Here is a 5,478-nt window from a genome sequence, read left to right on the forward strand (position 1 = left end):
CAATGTTTTCTACCCAAAATGAATCGCTTTTATAGAACGACTACTTCACGTGAGAACGCTTCCGTCCACTGTTTTTTTTCTGCCTTACTTTCAAATGTACTGAGATGCTAAGAGGCCTCCCTGGCCTAGCGGTATCGCCTGTCAAACGCAGTGTGAAGCGTGGGGGGTAGCGAGTTCGAATCCCGTCGTAACCCATGATGTATTCTTCGTGATGTCCTTCTCTAAATTGTTCTAACTGTCCTTCTACTTGACAAAGATTTAAAAGCCTAAATTGAGCAAATAAGCCTGCAAATTTATGTAGGTTCAATAAACCAATAATAAAGGGATGCTAAATTAGCCTGCGAAGAGTATCAACCTCCAACGATATGATCAGAAGCGTTGTGGTACAGAGTTCAAATCCCAACACACCCATGGGCTTATTGGTTTCACCTAAATTTGCAGGCCTGTGTGCTCAATTTAGGCTTATAAACTTTTGTCAACTGGAAGAGCAGAAAGCACAATACTCAGAGGGACAGCGCGAAGATACATCCAGTGTAACAGCGGGATTCGAACCCGCTACCTCAACGCTTTGCACAGCGTTTGGTGGATGAAACTGCTCGGCCAGGTTGGCCTCCACCATTGGGTATATCGTTGTGCTGTCCCTTTATCGTTTGTGGTATCTGTTCTCCTATGTGAGGTGAGTCTTTGCATATAGCACTCAAAGTTGCATATACTGGTGAATAAGTAAACAAAATAAATTTACTTTGTGAGAGGAAGCAAGGCCTTTATGACCTTTTGCTATAATTTTGAATTGTGGAGTGAGGTATAGTGTAAATTATAATTTTAAGGAGGAAGGAAGTTTTATAGGGGAAAGTTTTCGTAACCATGGTAACAGGAGAGGAAAATCATGTGATTTTGAGACTCATATTAACAAAGAATATAGCATGTTCCTATTAACAGATTAAATTACATAAAACTGAAAAAAAGTACATAAATACGTTGACATGTTGCAAAATTTTAAGATGCGTTGAAGTCTTACATTAACCCCCGAAAGCAGGTACTTGTTTCGCATAATATGCTTTATTCAGAAATTTAGAGTATTTAGAATATTGAAAAAAATAAATCTAAATTTTAGCTTCAATTAACATTTTTCTGTGTAAAAACTAACAGTTAATTGGAAATGAAGTAAAGCTTTAAAAATATAATATAAGATACTTACCGAAACATTTAGTTTTTGTCACTTTTTCTTTCACAAAAATTTCAATCTAAAATTCGTCGCACTAGAGCTGCACAATGGGCTATTAGCGACGGTCTAGGAAACATCCCTGAGGATGATCCAAGGACATCCCCTCGTAATTTTGATCCTCCGCTGAGGGGATGGCACCCCCGCTTTGGTGGCCCGACGACCTGCACACGAGCGAGCACTTTACGATCGGACAGTTTAAGGAGGACCCATACCGCACACCCTCGGTCACACACTTGGATCAGTCTCGCAGACAGATCCAAGTGTTCACCCACCTGCACACTGATCGCAGACAGTGATGCTTCACTTCGGTGATCTGCTGTAAATGCACACGGGGGCAAAATATATTTTCTATTAGTGCAGATTTATACCTTGCTTTATCTTGCAAATACAAATGGGCGATTCTCAAATGATTCGCAGCAAATTTGATATACGTTTGTTCGAGAACGCGTTGCGTCGTTCGACACTTTCTGACTTATACCTCCCTCAAAAAACCAGTTTGTGGAATATTATCCACTGTAAAGAAGAAACAAAATAGTTTTCCGTAGGTTTAAGTAAAAATATTTTTCTGGCTTTAAGCTTTATTTCACCGAAAAAGAGTTTCATAGGTAATTTATAGCACGTTGTTTTTTTAATTATTTAACTATCTCATTCTCTAAGTCCGATTAGAAAAAATATAATTAATATGGATTATTTCATTTTGCGATGTGTTGCATTATCGAATAATAAACATTCTTAAAAGTGCATGTACAAAACGCTTTCGCTTGTTGATATTAACGCTTTTAAAACTCATTTTTATTACCTTAAACTATATCAAGTTACTATTGATTTTAAAAAAAACGTGAATAAAAGGTAAATTAAATGTATGTGCTAAATGCCGATTCATCAGAACATTTTGATTGTGATAAATCTTGACTAGCATTGTTTTAATAATACTAAATAAATTTCATTATTCTTCAGAGGGGTCTTTAGAGGATTTCTTTAGGATTTTTCCTTCAGAGGATTTCTTATGAATCAAATTACTTTACATCTGATAATGTAAAGACACCGAAAAAGAAAGCAAGCTGTTTACAAAGCATACCAGTCTGTAAAATACTATTTTAATCTTTGTAATTTAAATATAAGCGCCTCTAGTTCATACGATTTTTCTACTACCCACACTTTCCCCTTTGCGTTATCATGCTAACCGCAAATCTTACTTTTTTTACGGCAGTAGTTTTCAATAGAGTCGGGACAGCCTGGTTGGTAGGACACATGCCCCATGTCCAAGAGGTCGTGGGTTCGGCCGAAGACTCACCGTGTAGTAAATGGTGACTGAAGCACGTTAAATCTGTCGAGTCTCAAAGTCCTCCATGTTCACATAGCAAATCAATACCTCTGGAAGTACTGATCTAGGAGTTTCCTTGTCTTCTGGATTAGGTTCAAAATGACAAAGCAACGGAGTTGAACATTAGCAGTCGTAAATACAAAATTGGGTCGGCTGTTCAACGACGGTTATAAAATGAAATAAAAAGTAGTTTTCAATAAGAATTTAGAATGCACTGGCATAAAATTTAGAATGCATGCACTTTCAAAAAACTAAAAAAAAGTACATAAATAAGTTGACATGCTGCAAAATTTTAAGTTTTTTTTAAATTCTTTCATTAACCCCCGAAAGCAGGAACTTGTTTCTCCTAATACGCCTTATTCCGAAATGTAAAGCATTTAGAATAATACGAAAATAAATATAAATTTCAGCTGAATTCTAGATGCTTCCATTAAAATTTTTATGTATGCTTATAAATGTTATATTTTTATATGTGTGTTTTTGTTCTTTACTCGCTTGATTTTATTTTAATTTTACAACCCGAGTGATTCACTAAGGAAAGCGCGAAATCTTTGAGAAAATCACTGCGTTTACCTTCTATAAAAGAAAAAAATATTTAGTATATTGCGAATAATACGTTGAATTGTTTTACGCTGATTTATTGCAAAGTTCGATAAAAATAAATAGTTCGATGTGTTAAAACGGATAGCAATTTACTGGAAACGCCGAAAACACCAATTAATCTCTGTTTCTCATTTAAGAGAGAAAATGTAAAAGTGTTGTTATATATATACGAGAGACCGCTTGTGAAAAATAAATAAAAAGCAAATGAAGCGAAACTGTTCACCTTTAAATCGCTTTTTAAACAAATTGTGATAATTAATTTTTTGCGAAACATGAAATTAATTCCAGGCAAAATTACTTTTTCTGATTGAGCAGAATTCTCTAATGAAATTAAAAATGGAGTACGTAGTACGTAGTATATATATATATATATATATATATTGAGAGTATTTAACAAATCCATCGAAGAGTACGTAACTGCATGAAACCCATTAATTATTCCTTAACTTAGCGTTCCGTGGACTGCATTGCGTAATAATTCTTCATAATAAAAGATAGTAAATAACTTAATAATATATATATATATATATGTTGGCAATTTTATCCCCAACTTATGGTGTAGGCGATTTTGAAGGCTTAGGTCTCTACAAAAAAGTCATGTGTGGTAAGTCATTTATATTTTTTTTATATATTTAATAATGCTTAAATAATTTTCTGAGGGGGAGGCTAACGATACTCGTAACGCTCGCTCGTGCCGCTTTTCACGCTCATTAATAAGCGCAGGCGAATTTTTACATTACGAAATTAGACTCGAAAACGTACTTTCTCTGAATACCTTTTTACAACGGATTCGGATTTCTGAGCCCCAAAATATAGGGGTTAGCCGTAATCTGAGAAATTCAGTCCCAATAGTTCGGTCAGGAGGGAGATTGTAAGTTTTGACCCTTTAATGTTTATCTAATTGTTTGGCTATTTCGCCATATCTTGACTATTTTTAAAGCGAGTTGAAACATTTTTATAATTCGTATACCCAAATTATAAGAATTATTATATAATTTGTACAGCCAAAGTTACTTCCATTCATAAAATAACTAATTAAATATTTATTATTTTTTAATTATTTTATTTAATATTAGTCAAAAAAAATTTGAGTAGTAAAATATACAATTTTTTTTCATCATTTTAAGGAATATAAGTGAAGATTCGATTACTAGATCAAAAGTTAACCAGAGTCACCATTTTTTTTTTATTAAATAAAATCTAAATTGCTTCGGGAGCGATACACATTTTTGGCACAAGAGCCATGATTTGGCTTCACATCGCCAAAATTTAAGTTTAAAAACATGAACAAAGCTCGTTTTAAATGCAACCATAGGAGTTTAGTAAAAGAAACTTAAAATTAATTATTAATAGTGCAGCACCTGATTGTCAATTATTACCATAATCAACAATTGACTCCGGTTCTTGTCCTATTCGGTCGGCTGTAAAAGCCTATTGTCACAGTATAGTCACAGTACTTACAGTAGGAATCGAGGTACCTATATTAGTGCCCAATTCGAAATTTTAGATAGTCCCATCAAAACGTTTTGATGGTTTGTGTTGGTTTTAGTACGATTCGTGATGGTTCAACATCCACTTTGGATTCATGGTTTTTGCATGCTAACAAACTTCCATCATTCTCTGATGGAAAATGCTACTTTAATAATATGGCGGATCAAGAAGAGTTTGATTCTAACAATCCATGATGATCCGTTCTCAGCAATATACCATCAAAACAATTTGGATTTATTTATGTTGGATCATCATAAATCAGTCCGAATTCTTACTTATGATCATGATTACTTATGATTATGTTCATGATCGTTCCAACATTTGATTTCTTAGATGGAAATTTCTAATGGTTCAACATGAACAAACCATCAAAACAAGTTCTTATGTTGGACCATCTTAAATCAGTTCGAATTCCACATTGGGGAGATGGTTATTTATGTCAGTTGCGATCAAAAATAGAATGGTTCACGGTGGAATTATTGATGGACCGTCAATGGAAAACCATCAAAAATTTTGAATTTTGCATACATAGTACAGTTCTTTCACCAGGAGTTCGCACTTGACCGCACCTCCTCAGACGAAGAGTTCATTCCGGCGCGGGAGTAAGAGGAGAAAAGTCTCCGCACTTGAAATCGAGACAACCCTTAATGCGCATCAAACGTAAACAGTGAATTCTTCTTCAATCACTTACTCCGCTTTATCATCTGCTATTATACCTTTCTTTACTCTAGCTAATTAAATATATAGCAGCAAAATGTCTCAAAAAGGACTAACTATTCACTCAAAAGAGAGAACTAATATATCATCAAATTTATGAACTATTTAATGTTAAAAA

The sequence above is a fragment of the Parasteatoda tepidariorum genome, chromosome 8 (genome assembly GCF_043381705.1).
Source record: "Parasteatoda tepidariorum isolate YZ-2023 chromosome 8, CAS_Ptep_4.0, whole genome shotgun sequence".
Classification (NCBI taxonomy): domain Eukaryota; kingdom Metazoa; phylum Arthropoda; class Arachnida; order Araneae; family Theridiidae; genus Parasteatoda; species Parasteatoda tepidariorum.